We start from the raw sequence: 18,710 nt of genomic DNA, 5'->3' as shown, positions 1-18,710 counted from the left end.
TACTTGTGTACAAAGCCCCAAAGTCTCACAACCACATGTGTTTCTGTATTCTCATAGTCATCTTTCCTCCCTCCTTTCCTCTATCCCTCAGGCTGGCCTCAAACTTAGAGCAATCATTAGGGCTCAGCTTTCCAAGTGTTGGGATTACGGGTGTGAGCCAGCATATACAGATTTATATTTTCTTTTAAAAAATATTTATTTATTATGTATACAGTGTCTGCCTGCATGGACACCTGCACACCAGATCTTACCATAGATGGCAGTGAGCCACCATGTGGTTGCTGGGAGTTGAACTCAGTACCTTTGGAAGAGCAGCCAGTGCTCTTAACCTCTGAGCCACCTTTCCAGCCCAGATTTATACTTTCAAAAGAATATTTCAGCTGCACATAGTGGCACATGCCTGTAATTCATCAAGAAAAAAAGAGAAAGAAAGAAAGAAAGAAAGGATTCTAGGATTATTACTTTTCTAGAATAATGAAAGGTTTTTTTGTTTTGTTTTGTTTTTCTGTTTTTTGAGACAGGGTTTCTCTGTCTCTGGCTGTCCTGGAACTCACTCTATAGTGCAGGCTGGCCTCTGCCTCCCAAGTGCTGAGATTAAAGGTGTGCGCCACTACCGCCCGGCAGAATGAAAGATTTTAATATTTCATCTATATTCAGCTACTTTTATAAGGTAGAATCACAAGACTGTTGGGTCCCAATCATGCCAAACTAATTGGACCTGGAATTAACTAAGAGACATGGCACCTGGGGATAGGTCTGTGTGGACCTTTCTAGGAAGGATTAACTGAAGGCCGGAAGGTCCTGGGGAAGCAGTGCTGCTCGCCTGCTGCTTTCACTGTCTGCTGGGCATCGTACCTCCAGTGCTGCTATCTTTCACTCATACTGGACTTCAGCTTCTGCAAGCTGTAACATAAAATGAAGACTGGCAGTGCCTCAGAAGCATCCAGATCTGAAGCACCAGACTGGGACACTACTGAGGCATCCATCTTTGAAACTGAAGAGCTATAGGTTTTTGGCCTCTCCATGTACAGACAGCCACTGTTGAATTGCCCAGCTCTTAACTGGTTGTAGGCATTCTAGAAAACCCTCTTTTATACTATGTATCAATCACACATTCTATAGGGTCTGTTCCTGGAGAGAAGAACCCTGACTAAACTAGTGGCTTCCCTAGTCCCTCTTCTACTGTCTTTGCAGGGCGGTCCAACTTTTAAGACATTGCTTCTTCCTTCCACCCACACAATTAAAAACAAAAACAAAAACAGACTGTTATTACCCCGATTGTGAAGATGATTTTACAAGCACATACTTATCAAAATATACTTACTAGCATATTTTAAACATGTATAGACTAATTTATGAAGGGAAAAAAAACCTTAGCATATATGCTAAACAAAAAGAAAACCTCAGTGGGGCAGTGGTAGCACATTCCTTTAATCTCAGCACTCGGGAGACAAAGGCTGCAGATCTCTGAGTTCGAGGCCAGCCTGGTCTACTGAGCTAATTCCAGGAGGAGTGGGGCTGGAGAGATGGCTCAGAGGTTAAGAGCACTGGCTGCTCTTCCAAAGGTCCTGAGTTCAATTTCCAGAAAGCACATGGTGGCTGAAAACCATCTATGATGAGATCTGGTGCCCTCTTCTGGAGTGCAGGTGTATATGCAGGCAAAACGCTGTGTACATAATAAATAAATAAATATTTAAAAAAAGAAAAGAAAAGAAATCCTGTCTCAGAGAAATAAAGAAAGGAAAAGAAAGAAAACCTCATGAGAGGAAAGAAGGTTCTAGTCTTTTGATAGGCATCATTACTTTACCTCCTCTGGGTCTGCAGCTGTTCCCACTGCACCACCAGTCACTGGGAGAACCTCTCTGCTCAGCTTCCTTAGGCTTGTATTTACATTCTGCCAACTTAGGAACTTTTGACTTTTCTTTGGCTTCTAGCAAGAAGATCATCATTGAAAAAAACATTTGTCAGCTGGTATGCTTTATAAATTTTCTTCTTTTGGTAGTTGTCTATTCCCAAAGGCACAGAACTAGTTTCTTCAAGACTTGGAATTGAGTCTGGCCTTAGCAAGTCATACCATTTGTTTCTTGGTTTTCTCTACAGAACTATGTGTTTGTTCTCTCCACCTGCCCCCTCTCACTATGTAATTTCTCTTTCTCTGTCTCCCTCCCTCCCTCCCATTCTTTCTTCTTCAGTGCTGAGGTCACTGCCTAGAGCTCTAACTTTATTTTATTTTTCTTAAAGTCTTATTTATTTATTATTATGAATACAGTGCGTGTACAGCTGCAGGCCAGAAGAGGGCACCAGATCTCATTACAGATGGTTGTGAGCCACCATGTGGTTGCTGGGAATTGAACTCAGGACCTCTGGAAGAGCAGTCAGTGCTCTGAAGCGCTGAGCCGCCTCTCCAGCCCTAGAGCTCTAACTTTAAATGGTTTACATTAGTTAAGATGATGGTTGGAAATGCAGCAGGTAAGCAAGAGCTGCTGCTTGTTGCTTGTCACTAACACTGTCCCTGTGAATCATCATGACCTTGATCACGCTAATGCAAACCTAAAAACTAAACAAAACACAGTCTTCCAGATTTTTAGCATAAAAGCAAAACTGTCAGAAATAAAAGCATTATCAATTTTAGTATGCACCAAAGCTCTGAAGTACATGACTCACCTCCCTGCCTCCCCCCCCCGACCTTTAGTGAATTTTCAGAGTTGTGTTGTCACAGTGATTAAGCGATTATAAGAATTTAGAACATTATTATCTTCCAAAGACCCCTTATGCCCATTTCTAGTCAGCACCTTCTCATGTCAGCCTCAGACACCCACTGATATACTTTAAGTTCCTGCAGATGTGCCCTTGCTGAAACCATCATAGACGTGAACTCTAGCTTCTTTACTTGGTACTTATTTTTGTCTGCTTTGTTGTGCAGTGATGAACTCGATCCAGGGAAAGAACTTTAACACTGAGCAACACCACATCCCAGCCAGTATATTTTTTAAAAGATTTATTTATTATGTATACAGAGCTCTGCCTGCATGTACGCCTACACACTACAAGAGGGCACCAGATCTCACTATATAGATGGTTGTGAGCCACCATGTGGTTGCTGAGAATTGAACTCAGGACCTCTGGAAGAACAGTCAGTGATCTTAACCTCTGAGCCATCTCTCCAGCCCCCAGTCAGTATATTTTTAAGACTTACCCTTAATTTTAGGATTACATTAGATTACTACTACTGTTGCTGCCTCGAATGAGGGGTGGGGGTGAAGTGTGCAACAGAGACAAAGAGCGATAGAGTGCTCCTGGCCTGAAACTGGCTATATAGGTCAGGATGGCCTAGCACTCATAGAGATCCGCCTGCCTCTGCCCCCTAAGTGCTGGGATTAAAGGCAAGCACCACCATATTGTTCCCAGTTCCATTACTTCTATCTATCTATCTATCTATCTATCTACGCATATAGTGTTTTTGCCTGCACATACAACTGCACTCCCCAAGAGGGCACCAGATCTCATTGTAGATGCTTGTGAGCCACCATGTGGTTGCTGGGAATTGAACTCAGGACCTTTGGAAGAACAGCCAGTGCTCTTAACCTCTGAGCCATCTCTCCAGCCCCGGTTCCATTACTTCTAATTATTGAGTAGTACTCCAAAGTGTGTACCACACTTCTTTATACATTTACCAACTGACAGTCATGTGGATGATCTCCATCCCTCCAATTACAGTCTTTTGGTGGTGGCCATTCTAATAGGTGTAAAATGGTGCTTCTCTGTAGTCTCAATCATTTCTGTAATGTTTAGTGTATGTCAGTCATCTGATGAAGTGTCTGTTGAAATCTCTTGTATTTTAAAGTAGGCTATTTTACTACTAACTTATGATGGCTTTTTGTTTTGTTTTCCAGGCATGGGACATGTCTGTAATGCCAGCACCTAGGAGGCAGAGTTAGAAAGATCTCTGTTTAAAAAAAAAAAGCACCAGGCAGTGGTGGCAGATGACTTTAATCCCAGCACTTGTGAGGCAGAGGCAGGTGGATCTCTGTGAGTTCAAGGCCAGCCCGGTCTACAAAGTGAGTTCCAGGACAGCCAGGGCTATCTATACACAGAGAAACTCTGTCTCGGAAAAACAAAAAACAAAAAACAAAACAAAACAAAACAAAAAACAACAACAACAAAAAAAAGTTCTTATTATTTTGCCCAGGCTGGTCTCAAGTGATCTTCCTGCTTTTCTACCAATTTCAATTACTTAACATGTGTTCTCTACTGAAAATCACAATAGCAAACTAAAAAGGTAAAACCCAGCCAAATAAACAAAAAAACAACATGCTTATCCCAAAGTCAGGTGTATGAATCTCCCTACCTGCTAAGACCTTGAGGCTTACAATACTACCTTCCTGTGAACTTCTGTGTTAAAGAACCAAAAGAAAGATAACACAGCTCTAGAAAAATGGGTCAAGTGAGGGAATTGCTTTCCCACTGAGATTAGAGATTGAACAGGAAGTGGCTGAATTAGGCAGAAGAAAGGCAGGCGTCACCATGCACACATGGCTTCTGTATATCAAAGGCTTGGCTTCCTTTGCACTTGGCCCATTAACTAAAGCATTCTAGTTTCAAGGTGACAGAATCTTCCTCCTCCTTCTTCACAGCAATGTCTTCCCCTTTATTTTAATTTACATTAAAACTAGAATCTTTAAACAGACTTAAATTTTCAGTTATATTAGTTTCCAAATAACGCTCTAAGGAAAACCTGCTGCTATAGCAGAATAAAAATAACCCACAAGCTCTACTTACTAAGGGCTGGCACGTTCCTGCCTGAGCCATCATGATGCCACAGTCAGGAATCTGGGGAAGAACATTCACACTAGGGTGTTCACATATGAGTCCTGTTTCTTCTACACACATCAAAGTTGTTTCATTTAGAGCCCCAAATGACACTGATGGGGCTGTCAACTTCAAGCCTCATTAGAGACACATGTATCCCTGGTTAAGAGAGCCTTTATGAATAGGCCAGACACTTCAGATCAAATACAGGGTATCAAAGATCCCCTAGCTGTTAAGAGTTGATAGAAATCACTCAGCCAGTCTGAATCCGAGCCGTGGGAGTGGGGAGAACTGCAGACAGGTAGGTCGGGCCTCTTCTCTCGTCTGTGTGGAGAATACACAAGGTACTGTGACCTGAGCTTGGCACTGACAAGCACTCCTTAGCTGGCGCTACAGGGACATCTGGAACCCTTTCATGGGCTGCAGTCTTTGGACTAACAGACTGTACACTGCTCCTGCATCCAGGATTTCTTTATTCGGTCTCTGATGTACAGGACAACAAAAGGGAAAGGGGGTAAGGACAATATGCTTTCCAGGAGAAGCCAATGAGAATTGTGAGTGTATCTGAAGGTTGAATTCTGAAACTGATGTGTGCTAAGACTAATTTCAGATTTATTTAGAAAAAAAATTATGCAACCTTAGGATTTACCAAATCAAAGTTCTACCAACAAAGGTTAAACAGACACACGGAGGCTACTTAAAGAGCTGGACCTGGTCCTGGCACTACAGCTCCGTGGGAAGGTCCTTGTTCAGCAGGCATAGACGCTCAGTTGGGTTCTCAGAACCACAAACATGAGTGAAGGAATAACTACATGTAAATTTTTTATAAGACTAGTTAAGAGTCAATAAAAAGTGCTTTCAGGAAAAGAGTTTTGACAACATCCTTTAAAAACCCTCTTACTAAGTGAACAGTAAGCTTTACGTATATGCTAACCAGGTGATTCAACTTGGTCAGAGGATGGACCCGCTCCTTGCAACTGTGCTCATGTTTTCAATGGGCTTGTATCTAAAGTCAGTTGTCCAATGTGTTGATACAACAGTTATTATTTTTACTATTTATCAAACCTAAAAAATTTAGTGTCTGTGAGAAGTACCATGTGCTGTTCTTTCTCAATTTTACTGGGGACATTTATTGGCAGCGCCAGGGCCTCAGGGTGCGCATTCCTCCAAGTACCCACACAAAAAATGATGCAAAGATCTCCATGATATCTAATGAGGTGGACGCATTACCCTTCTGCTGTTCCTCCCAACTAGGCTGGCTAGTTGAAAACTCGGTCATTATCTTAAAAGGCTAAACCTGAGCAAAAGGATCAATTATCAGCTCCCCTCTTTTCCTTCCTGACCATCTGTGGAAGCAGCCATCGCTGAAGAGCAGAGGACTCAGCACTGAAACTACCTACTTGTTTATGAGTACTCTAGTCAGGGAACCTTCTCTAGCAGCCAGCTATGACAATGGTCACTCAAAGGGCAGTGTGAAGATTGTATTACTGTGTCTGTGTAAGCACACACATGTGGACAGGTGTTGTGGAGCCAGAATGGAGCAGCAGATCCCCTGAAGCTGGAGTTCCTGGAGGTCATGAGCCACCCTCTATGTGTGCTGGAAACAGCTCTGGTCCTCCGCAAGAACACCCAGTGCTCTTAACTGTTGTGCCATCTCTGCAGGCCCTGAAATTTGTTACCTGAAAATTTACAGAACACCATAGCTGTTATAGGGATCACAAAAATCAACAGGTTATTCCTAACAAGTAACTCGAGCCGAACAAGAAAATGATCACTATAATGAAGACATTTGCACTAATGTACATCCAGGTCAGTGCCAGACTTAACAGATGTTAAGCACAATGATGGCTAAGGTCCTTCTCCTGTCTGTGGAAAAAACAAAACATTTTAACCTGTTTTAAAGTTTTCTCCCTGGCGCACACCCTGTAACCCTAGCACTGGGGAAGCAGAGGCAGATGGATCTCTGTGAGTTCGAGGCCAGCCTGGTCTACAGAGCAAATTCCAACACAGCCAAGACTACACAGTAAAACCCTGTCTCAGGAAAACAAAAACAGAAACAAGAACTTTTCTCATGCAGAATGTAGTGGTATGCCTGTAATCCCAGCACTCAGAAAGTTGAGGCAGAACAATAGTGAGTTCAAGGCTAGCCTGAGTTACATAGTAAGACCTCAAAAACCCACAGCAAATAAAAAGCTTCCTCATTCTATGCTAGAGGAGAAAAAATAAAAAATAATTAAAAAAAAAAAGGAAAAAGCTTATTTTGTTTTTGTTTTTGTCTTTGTTAAACAAGAATCTATTGTTCCTTAAGTTTATGGAAGTTATGGTTGTCTAACATATGTAAAATGTTGTAACCTAAAAAACAAAACAAAACAAAAAAACCAACAAAACTAGTAATGTAACCATAATGTAACATGTGATAACCCAGCCTTGCGTTTGTGCAACTTTGAAAATGTTTGCTTTTTCTTTCTTTTAATCAATATTCCATGTCCACAGAGTCAAAAGTGTATCTTGGGATGTTATGTAAGTTGTCTGTTTCTTATGGTAGGATACTCAGAAAACTTGCTTTCCTCTGAGAGTGTTCACCATAATCCGAAGCAGAATCTCACTCTCACATGCCTGCCTGCGTGCCTGGATTTTGCTGTGATCCAAATTTCTACCCCGGGACAAAACTTCACACAAGCTCTCTTGCCCCAACCGTATCTACCAAGGATGTGCTGTATTTAACAGCACATTTCTATATGGCTTCTTAGGGACTTTATTTTAAGCCTCCCAGGCACACCCTACAAAAGAACAGCAAGCCATACCTTCCTTCTGACAGTCCACCCTAGCTCCGTGTGTTTTGTCCGGCAAATTCTTTGCATCTCAGTTCCAACCCCACCATTATGCAACCCAGGCCACCTGCCTCACACTGCCAGTCACGCTGGCCATAATTTCAACACTACATCTGTTCAAGGGGTGCTCCTCATCCATACTGCTCATGTCAAGCCCATCCACAACCATCGATAGTGTCCAAGTAGGCAAATAATGCTGGTTATACCCAATATTGTCCCTACTAAGCCTCACCACCACACAAAACTAACACAAAACTTACCAACAACACAAACATAAGGTCCCAGTGCTTATTTAAGTTATTAAGTACACGGAGTCCCTCTGTGTCTCAGCCACGGTGTTTCCTCAAACTTGGTTTGCTCATTGTCTCCTTGCAGAATTATCACTTTCATCCAAGGAAGTTCCATCTTTCAGGACTAAGACTTTTCAAGCCAAGTTTTGTGTGCCCACACCATTACCTCATCAAGCCACTTTCCCTTGTGACTGATGGGAATGCCATCAGCATTTCCCGTTCCCTTGAACTACAAGTCAGTCTGGAGAGAAACTGTGCTTGGTGGTCATACTGGGCTAGACCTCTCCAAGCATCTATTTTGAAGCTCACCCTTACAAGGAGGATGTGGTAAGCACACGACTTCATTAGTATGCACCACCATAGACTTCTGCCAGTTCCTGGATGAGTATGTGGCTTGCTTCAAACCTTTCTTGTTTTCTCTCTTTGAACTCCACCACCAGTAGGTCAACTCTAGGAAGTCCACAAGTCCCTTCTTTCACTGTGGCTGTGCACACAAGGCAGCAGCAGGGAGCAAGGATAGCACTGGTGTTAGAGGACCTGAGGCACACATTGCAGCCAACAACAACTCAATCTACACCAGCCAAGTTTCCTCACATCTACACATGACCAGAACGCCATGTTTAGCTAACACAGAGACAGTGCTTGGAAAGCATGATGTCAACACTAGCTGCAGGATGGGTGGAACACCACACAAAGGAAGTGAGATTAAGAGGCTATTTTAAAGCTACACTATTTCTTTATGTAAGGGCTTTGAGGTGCATGGAGTTTGAATCCTGGCATCTCCTACAAACTGCAAGATATTATGGGAATTACTTCTTCCTGTTTTTCCACTTGCTCACCTGTGAAACTAGAGCGATAAAGGCAACCACTTTAAATAATAAGTAATATAGTCTTGACATGGAGCCACAATGAATGTTAGTTATGCATTTTTGAAGACTTTGCTCAAATGGAGATCTGAGTGACAGAGCACTGACCACCATCCCCTACCTCTCAGCTGTCCTCAGTGGCTCAGTGGCACTAGGGCCCACAGAACCACCACATTCTTTCCTCAGGGCATATTCCTTAACAGAAGAAGCTTTGCTCCAAATTATCAGCCTACAGCCTTCGTGTTCAGAACAAAGCTTACCAGGTCTGTTCCTTGCACTCTTCCTTTTTCTTATATTTCACATTTCATTTGGACTTCGAGGAAACAGCATGTGAGATCCAAGAAATATTCCTGCACCCCACTCCCACAGCTCCAACCTGCAGATCTAGCTTAATTCCTGCCTGCTATTCTAACTTGGATTCTCTTGCTTAGTTCAAGGAGTGATTAAGGGGCTGGAGAGATGGCTCAGAGGTTTAGAGCACTGTCTGCTCTTCCAGAGGTCCAGAGTTCATATTCCCAGCAACGACATGGTGGCTCACAACCATCTATAATGTGATCTGACGCCCTCTTCCGGCCTGCAGGTGTACATGCAGGCAGAACATTGCATACATAATAAATAAATCTTTTTTTAAAAAGTGATTAAAAAAGAATAATCTTTGGGAATAAAAAGCACATAATGTCTTTGCCAGGCAAGCCAAGCAAGTGATTTATGCTGTAAACGATGTTAGCCTTACTAACCTGGACAGTACACACAGAATGAGGCACACATTCTCAAGAACTACTTTGCCATCAATGTCCATTTGTGTCAGTCTTGTCAAAAGAGTGCAAAGGACTTCACCAGGGATAGTTTCTTGCTGCTGAGAAACACCTAACTTGATGCTGTGATACTGCAGGTCCACAGCTCAAGCCTTCTGAGGAAGGATGCATGACTGTATGAAGAATATCCTTGCTGAGCAGTGGTGGTGCACACCTTTAATCCCAGCACTCAGGAAGCAAAGGCAGATCTCTGTGAGTTCGAGGCCAGCCTGGCCTACAGAGCAAGTACCAGGACAGCCAAGGCTACACAGAGAAACTCTGTCTCAAAAGAACAAACAAACAAGCAAACCAAACCAAACAAACAAAACAAGAAAGAAAGAAAAGACTACTCTGATGTGGCCAATGGACAGGACCTTCTCCACAGTTATGTGGAGAGCAGGGACTGACTCCGACATGAACTCTGATGCTCCATATGTGACCACTTCCCCTTGGTGGGGAGGCCTGGTGACACTCAGAGAAAGGATAAACAGGCTACCAAGATGAGACTTGATAGCCTATGACCATACAGTGGGGAAGGAGGTCTCCCTCTGTCATAGACCTAGGGGAGGGGAACAGGGTGAAAGCGGGAGGGAGGGAGGAACGAGAGGATACAAGTGATGGGATAACAATTTAGATGTAATCTGAATAAATTAATAAAAAAGAAGAAAAGAAAAGAAAAGGACTATTCTCTGTCAGAAGGTCTAAAAAAGGAAGACTGAAGGCTCCTGGGGGATCATTTATTACACAAAAAGTTGGTGGCTACAAAGAGTGCTATTGGCTTCAATGACAGAGAACTGACAATTATAAAAAAATTGTTGTGACAGAAAGGTTTATGAAGAGGCAAAATGGAAAGTAAAGCCCATCAGAGCAACCCAGCCTGTGCTCTGGGGAAGCACATCCCAAAGGGCTCCTCAGCCTGTGACTGTGCACGGCCAGGTGAGCTCATGTGTTTGTAATAGGAAAGATGTGTTACAACAAATAGGCCAAAAGGGGGAGAGGGTGATGTGACAACTTCATATTCTAATTCATAGAGAACACATTTAAATTCATTGGACTGCAAGAGGCATATATTTCAGAAGCCACTCCTAATCACAACTGTATCGCAGCTGAGACTGAGAGCCCCAGAATTCACAAGAGCAGGAATCCTGTTTTCACAGGGCTGATTCTGCTGCTGCGGTGTCAGCTGTGGAAAGCGGGCTCAGGAGAGTGTGCACACTGTCTGAACTGCCTCAGGGATGTTTCATGGCTGGGTGCCCAGATTGTCTAGCTCTGCACACAGCTCTGTGGTGTTTTGAGGGCTACACGGGAGGAATGCATTCTTAAATTAACAAACAGCTCTCCATCCCTACATAGCTTCTTCATCCTCTGAAAGCCTCTGAGGCCAAGAAAAGAAGTCACTTTTAGTGCAATTCCAAAAATGGCCCAAAGCGTATAGAGTTGCATAGCACTCTAAACATGCAAAGGCTTGCTGTACTGAAGTGGAGGATGAAAAATAAACGACACACTCTGGACAGACACTACCATCTATCTGTTTCACATCACTTACATGGATTCTCTCCAAGATTACACAATCATTTCTGCCAAGTAATCTTCGCATTTTTAAGTAATTATATTTATGAAAAAATTGTGTATAACCTGAAAATGTATCAACGAGAATACAGTTATGTATTAAAAGTATATTTTTTAAAGTATATTATTTTATAAGAAACACTCTCCTCACAACAGCCCAAGTATTTAAAGCTAATTTGTTAAAAAAAAAAAAAATTTAATTTGCGTACTCAAACTGGCTTAGAGAAAGTAAATCTGGAAACATCTACCCCCTGAATGGTGACTAGCTCACAAAGGATGTTCCACTCTCCTTATTCAAATGATGTCTTCAAACAAGGTGATTAAGATGTTAAGTACCCTGAAGTCCCCTTCACTGAAGCCACTCATCCACCTGTTTGCCTCTCAGGAGACTTCCCTCCTGCTCACCTACACACAGCAAGGCCCTCAGAAAGAATAAGGCCTGTCTAACTGTCTCAAAGCAATTCAGTCAAAGGAATCCAAACCCAACCAGAAAACAACTGTCACCTGGCTTTTCTCAGCTCACCTGGAACTTTCCAAGCTCTGGCTGCTGGGGGCTCTACCTCTTGCTCCCTCCACTCACAGCTCTCTGGGCTCCCAGGGGCTGCTGCAACTCCTGCCTCAAGTCTTTTTCATGCTTTCCCCAAGCTTAGTCTTCCTTACTAGCTTCACCCCTATCACCAATCTCCTCTCCTACAGAGTCTTCTCAACTATCACCTTTCCACAGTGAGCCCTGACTGCGTGGTCATCTTCCCACTGGAGAAGGTGGTAGTCTACAAAACAGCTCTTCAGCCTCAACATGGTAGGTTATAATGGAGCTATTTATGATGCCAAAGGCATTTAACACACTCAAATCAAATCACAAAATCTACTAATCTTGCCAATTGCCCCAATATCAACTCAGGTCCACTGAAGACTGAGTTCTCCCCAGCTGGTGGACATGAATAGCTGGGAAGATACGGACACTCAATTCTTAGCCAGTATTGCAGAAATTTTATCTTCCACATAAAGCTCCCTTCAATGAGGAAAAAAGCTGCTCCTCACTGCAGTCCTGACTTCCTCCCTGTACTTCTGGGTGACAGTATTTGTAAGAAGACACAATTATTTCAGTAAAGGCCACTGCTTAACAAAAAGGTAGCAGCAATGAGGAACACTGCCTTTAAAGTTTCAGTCTCCCGATTGCTTGGCTACTTTTTAGCCAATGATGTCAAATGAAACAATGCACCTTAACTTCAGCATAACCAGTACTCAACTACTTATTTCAAAACGCCAAGTCGCTCAAGCATAAATATAAAGCAGTCCTTTTATTACAGTGTGTCTGCCTCTGTGACAACACAACAGTAAACATAAAGAGGACGACCAATGTTGACTAGAGTCCCAACAACCACCAAAACATTTACACCCCCAGAAACTAAAGTAGAATTAAGATGAACCCTTTGGCAATCTCAGGACCTAAGCTTTGATACCTTATTAAAGTCAGGGGGGGGGGGGGTCTTTTCAGTACGGATAAACAAAGTCGCAACTATTCAGATCTCCCCTTGAACAATAAAATCAATTCTGTCAATATAACAGAATCCTACATTTTGTATAATTTTCCTCAATAAAAGCATCTTAGTGGGTATCACACTGACATGTCCAAAGCAAAGACCACACTTCCTCTGTCCTGGAAAAATGTAATTTTCTTCAAGGTGCCCTCTGCCAGCCAAGTTCAACTGGCTTGGGCTGTCTTATCTAACTCAGCCTCTCACTTCGTAAGGAAGTCTGCAATCCAAGAATATAATTGTTTGCCAGCACCCCCACATAGTTCAAACTGTCCTCTGAAGTCACTAGAGTCACATTTTCAGGGTCTCAACTAATTAACTAATTACTCCAGGCGAAAGACAGGAAATTGCATAAAACAAGGTTCCATTCAGAGATGTGGTCATGAACGTACTAGATATATTGGCTCAAGCTGGTGCACACCAAATACCCAGAAAACCACCACCACCACCCGGAAACTGGGCAATACAATGGCGCAAACCAGCCACGAAACTCCCATTTGCAACTCCTTCAAGATGCCCAAGCTGGCCATCAACGGAGCACCATATATAGTTTTGAATCTACGCTTCACGCCCAGAAGGCAACCAGCAGACCACTCAAATGGAGGTTTCATCTGCCGAAGGCAAAGGTTGGGGACAACTCAACTAATTACACACGGAGGCACCAGCAACCGTCAGCTGTCTTGGGACGCCATAGGTGCAGCCCAGCTCCGCCGGCTCCTCCTCCCCGGGCTCCCGCACAGCAGCACCCCAGCACCATCCTTCATCAGGATTCCTCCGCTACGCGCAGCGCGCGCGCCAACCGTCTCTTCGCCCGGCCAACGCACAGGGGGGGGGGGGGGGGGGGGGGACGGTGGGGGGGGGGACAGCTTCAGGTCCACACCTGCAGGTTTTAACAGCTGCGGATGCATTCGCTACGTCTCACCTACTTGGCGAAGGCACGGACCAAGCATCCCTAAAAGCAGAGGCGGCGTCGGGCGCTCGGGTTTCCTTATCTGTTAACGGGGCCGGGGTGGCTGCAGTGGAGGCGCGTCTTCCTCGCACGCAGCACTCCGCAGTCCGTTTCCAACACCGTTACATATAAATCCACCTCAATTCACAACTGCGGGGGGCGGGGGGGCCGGGGTCGCGTACGGCTCGCCAAACAACGCCACACTACGGATCGGTGTAAGCCACCGTTTGGAAACGCACGGTCTGCGGGGGACCGTGCAAGGAGACCGAGTCTCATGCACTGCATTAGTTAAAAAAAAAAAAAAAAAAAAAAGACAAGAGAGAGCGGGGCGGGAGGGACCGGCTAAGCGTCCGACCCCTGGGTCCCCCAACCCAGTGCCGCACGCCGGGCCCGGCGCTCGCCGCCCGCGCCTCTTCTCCTCCCGCCCGTCAGCCCCGGCCGGCGTCGCACGCGGGTCGCTCGGGGCCGCCGCGCTCCGGCTCGGCCGAACAAAGGGCCCGGAGACCTCCGGGCGCAGCGGCGGCGGCGCTCTCACCTGGGCTCCGTCCCCGGCGGCGGCTCCGCGGGGCTCCGGCGGCGCGGGCCTGGCGGTGGAGAGGTCGCTCTCGGCCGCCCGGGGCCCTCGGGGGCGCTCCGGCGGCGGGGGCCCGCTCAGTGCCGGCGCCGCGGGATCGAGTCCGGGCGCGGGCGGCGGGTGGGCGGCGGCGCGTCCCGGCAGGTCCAGGTCCAGTGCCCGCGACGCCGCGACGCGCCCTGTTCCTCGGGCTCAGCGGGCCGCGGCTCGGACGCAGCCCGAGTATGAGGCGGCGGCGGGCGGCGGGGCGCGGGGCCGCTCCGCTCCCTCCGCCTCAGGCTCCGGCTCCGGCTCCGACTCGGGCGGGCCCGCGGCGGCGGCGGCGGCGGCGGCGGCGGCGGCTGCGGCGGCGGCGGGAGCGCGACGGCGCGGGGACGGCCTGTCACGGGAGCGGCCCGGGAGGCCCGGCGGCTCTCAGGGCTGCACGGCGACGCGGACGGCGGCGGCGGCTGCGGCTCCCGGGGCCGTCGCGCTGAGGTGCGGAGCTGCCACCGCGGCCATCTTGTTGCTCTAACTGACAAGAACCCCCCTCCCCCCGCTCCAGCCAGACGCGGCGCTCGAGCCCCCGGCCCCGCCCCGCGTGGGCCTCCAACAGGAAGTCGTACCGGCCCACGGCACGTGACCCCCACCACATCTGCATACCGGAGGGCAGTCTGACCAATCAACGCCCTGATCTTGAGCTCCGCCTCCAGGCACCACTTAATAGTCCATTGGTTCCTCCCGAAAAGACCACGCCTCCCTTGTCCTCCCTTAATACCCGCCCGCGCTGTGGCTGCCCAGACCGCGCGGGGAGCGCGCGGGGGTGCGAGCTGCGCGCTCTTCACGCGCCTCGGACGCGCGCCTGTCCCGGGCTGGCGCTCCTTCGCGGTCAGTGCGTAGAGCCGTGCGGAATGCTGCCCGTGGCCGCTTGCCCTCCCGCGCCTGGGCACTGTGCCTCCGCTTTAGCGTGCCCACCAAAAGGTCGCAGACTCGGTTCTACGCGGCCGCTAGGTGCTCCGGTTCTGTGCCCCGCGGCGTCCGGGCTTAGCCCCGCGTTTTCGCCCGGCGGCGCTGCCCCCTCTGCGCTGCGGCGCCTTGAACCTGGCGCACGTACCGGCGCGCGTCCGGCCCGTGCCGTGCACATGCCCTGCACCTCCCCACGGTGCACACACGTACGTGCGCGGGCCGCGGCCTAGAAAGCTCGCTGCGCGCTCCTGGCAGCCGCCTCCTTGCCCCCTCCTTTTCTCGGCTGCTCCCCAGGGAGTGCCCCGCTGCGAGCCAAACAATCCCGGCTGCGGAACAGCTCCCCGGGGAGGCCTGCTTTCCTCGCAGCTCCCACACCCCACTACACGGAGCGCGCAACCTTCCCACCCCCAAGGCTCTGGGCTCCGACTACTACACACCCTGCGTTTCCTTCCTGGCTCTCGGCCGCCCGCGATGGTCCTCCATTCCTTGGCTCCTCCTCGGTATACATAACAATCTGTGGTGGGTAAGGTCCCGCGCAGTGTGCGCTCCGAAGAGTCTCAAGTTTCTGTTCAAGACTCCGGAAGATTTTGAAAGCTCGTATTTTTTTCCATTTTCATGGAAGGTCGTGGAAGGAACCTAGTTTCTCTCCACTCCCCACTCCCCATCTTGCTGTTCTAGAAGATCGGCGATGCTTCTGAAAGTTGTCGGTGCTGTAAGAGGCACTGTCTATGTGTCCCCTTCCGGAAGAAGAGACAACGCTCTAGTACCTTCGCGATGCAGTTTTGCTGCTGCCAGTGTCATGCTTTGAAATGTTTTTGGATGAAAGGGACACAACAGACTCCCTGCTCTCGTTTCCCTTCAGGGTCCCATGAACTCTGTACACTCTTTTTCTTCTTCTTCTCCTTCTCCTTCTTTCTGCTCTATTTTACGCCCTCGAAGTCAGATTCGCTTACTCTCTGAAGACGTCTTCAAACGTCTGTCTGTTGTGGTGTGTATTTCCCATCCTGAAAACCCACGTCCCCTAGAAAGATCTGATGGCAAACGTGGCTCACACAGAGACTTCTGCCTTTTCTATTCAGCATTTATTGACTTCAGTTTAATTCTTGACTGCTGAGAACCTGTATCTTTTGTGTTTCTCAAAAGTACAGATATTATCACATGATTGGAAAGGAGCACAAATAGCATCCTGCAGATACACAGCGTGCACTAGGTAGACTGCTAAATCCAGAAGGAAGCCAGGGTCTGGGTGGAACCACACTGTAAACTTCAGCTATTGGAATATTGAACAAAATGGCATTTAACATTTGCCCTTGCTGTTGACTTTGTGATCATGACCTTTCCCCTCTTCCAGATTCCTTTGTTATGGTTCCCTCCCCTCTAGCTTAGCCTGCCACAGTAAGGATGTCTTCCCACCTTAGATTACCAAACATCTGCAGAAAAGGCAGGCTGTATTTTTTTTTAATGCAAAATTAGACTCATAGTTTGGTAAATGGACCTGTAGTGGTAGAAAGAATATTTAAGAGTGGAAGTATGGCTTAGTGGTAGAGTCTTGCTCAGCATGATCAAAGCACTGGGTTCGTTGCCCAGTGCTGGTGTGTACACACACACACACACACACACACACACACACACACACACACACACACACACACACACAGAGCCAGGCATAGTAGCACATATCTGTAATTTTGGTGCAGGGCTGGTCATTGTGATGCACACTCGGCATAAAGAGACCTCTGAATTTAAGGCCAGCCTGGTTTTACATAGAGAGTTTCAGGTCAGCCAGGGATACATAGTGAGACAAAAACAAAAATCAAGGTAGATGGTGTCTGAGGTTGTTCTCTGGCCTCCATATACATATGCAAACACATACATACACGCACTCACAATACACAAGTAAGATTACCTCCCAGGGAGGTAGCCTGTCTCCTAGACACCTTCCCAGAGGACCTATGGTCTGAGTCTTGAGGGAGGCCAGGGAAGCCATAATAGAAGCTCACAGAAGGACACTGAAGAGAGAAGCCACAGCACACATCAGGAAAACAAGGGCACCGGGAGCGTGGTGCTCTCAGGGCCTGCAACAGCTCAGGAGTGGGTGGTGGGTGGCGGCAAATCCCAGCGAGCAGCTCATGCTGGCAAAGACAAAGGAGACCTTTGGGTTGCTATGAACCTTCCTGGGACATACGGCAGCTAGCCTGGAGCAGAAGGACCAGGTGGGTTGTGACAGTGCTGGGCAGGAGCCCAGTGAAACCAGCCAAACCAAGTACCAAGAATGGCGGGAGAGGGCAGAGAGGAGGGTGCACTTGAAAGTGAGTCTGCCTTAGCCATGAGGTTAGGTACGGTCTAGCTTCCCAGTGGGCTTAGTAGGTGGTGGATAGAGGCAGAGGCCACGGAGAACAGGTAGAAATCAAGCCTGGGGTATGCTCAGTTCTGTTCTCAAAGACTCGGAGGAGGGATACAAAGCTTATGATGACTAGCAAGTCACAGCGTGGAGGTCATCCATCCACACAGCGTCCTGACTACTTCAGAAAGCCCACTGATCTGAGCCCTGCAGTGACGGGCAGGTGCCTTAGGGGTACTGCCACTTCTTCTATTCAGTTCCACCAAATTGGTGATCTGGCCCAGAGAGACATAAGGAGATTTGGGGTGCAGGCTTTCTTTTAGAGGGAGGAGAGAGATTTGCTGGCAGGCTGGCAGGTTTCCATGGGCCCCTTTGCAGCTTCAGGATTCATGGTAGAGGCAGTGGCAAACTGGGAATGGGCCCTTATGTCACACCTGGGAAACTACCTGTTTTGCTATCTGAACTCATTACCAGCCCCTCTGTTGCAAAAACTCACACCGACCAAAACCAAATAGACACCTCAAGCTCTGCTCGCCTGAACTGTTGACAGCCTGCACCACGCAGGGTATGGTGAATATAGAAACAACTTTGCCTGTTTTCTATTTCTTCCTTGTTCCTTTCCCCTTTCCCCCTTCTCCTTTCCCTTTCTGCGTCTAAGGCTGCCCTGGAGTTCACTGTATAACTCAGACTCATGGCAACTCATGGCAACCCTTCTGAGTTCTAGGGTCATAGGCGTGAGCTACCATGCCTGTGGGCTTCGACCTTTCCCAAACCTACTTTATTTGATGTTCTTTCATGCTTATACCACTCTCCCGACCCACCTACCCTAGATAGGCGAGAAAAGAGGTTAATGAGAACAGGAGACGTAGACCTTTTTGGACTGAGTTCCTGGGAGCGATTCCCCTGGTGTAGTCGGCAGGATTTCAGGAGACCAGCAATTCCACCAAAGTTGCTGCTGGAACCTGGAACAGCAGCGGGAACCAGGAGCCCCGAAGCGTTCTCTGGAGCTGTTCTCTGTAGGAGCTTCTCGAAGCAGAGCGATGAACAGCCAAACAATACCAAGACCCAAAAAGCCCCGCCTCCTGTTTTGGGCTCATATATGTATCTCCTCTCTAAGATGTGTTTCAGCTGGCAAAACCAAGTCTCCCCCCCACCCCCACAGGTGGTTCCTCTTCTAGTGGATAAACATCACCTGCTCTCTCAC

General features: G+C 47.5%; 1 protein-coding gene and 1 pseudogene across 5 annotated transcripts in view; both read right to left on the bottom strand.

Moving 5' to 3' along the window:
• Nucleotides 1-15,625, bottom strand: part of Tnrc6c (trinucleotide repeat containing adaptor 6C) — a 114,632-nt gene extending 99,007 nt beyond the window's left edge. For 4 of the 5 annotated variants that reach the window (XR_007832044.1, XM_051159123.1, XM_051159124.1 and 1 more), the window contains exon 1: nt 15,603-15,625. The gene's annotated coding sequence lies outside the window, so the exon portion shown is untranslated. Of the gene's footprint in view, nt 1-14,181; nt 14,284-15,602 lie in introns of those variants that run through there. The other variant, XM_051159126.1, reaches the window with a different exon arrangement.
• Nucleotides 14,971-18,710, bottom strand: part of LOC127200828 (small nuclear ribonucleoprotein Sm D2-like) — a 35,210-nt pseudogene continuing 31,470 nt past the window's right edge.

This window comes from Acomys russatus, chromosome 16, assembly GCF_903995435.1.
Source record: "Acomys russatus chromosome 16, mAcoRus1.1, whole genome shotgun sequence".
Lineage (NCBI taxonomy): Eukaryota > Metazoa > Chordata > Mammalia > Rodentia > Muridae > Acomys > Acomys russatus.
The sequence above is the reverse complement of the archived record's forward strand: the minus strand, read 5'-3'. Positions and strand labels throughout refer to the sequence as shown.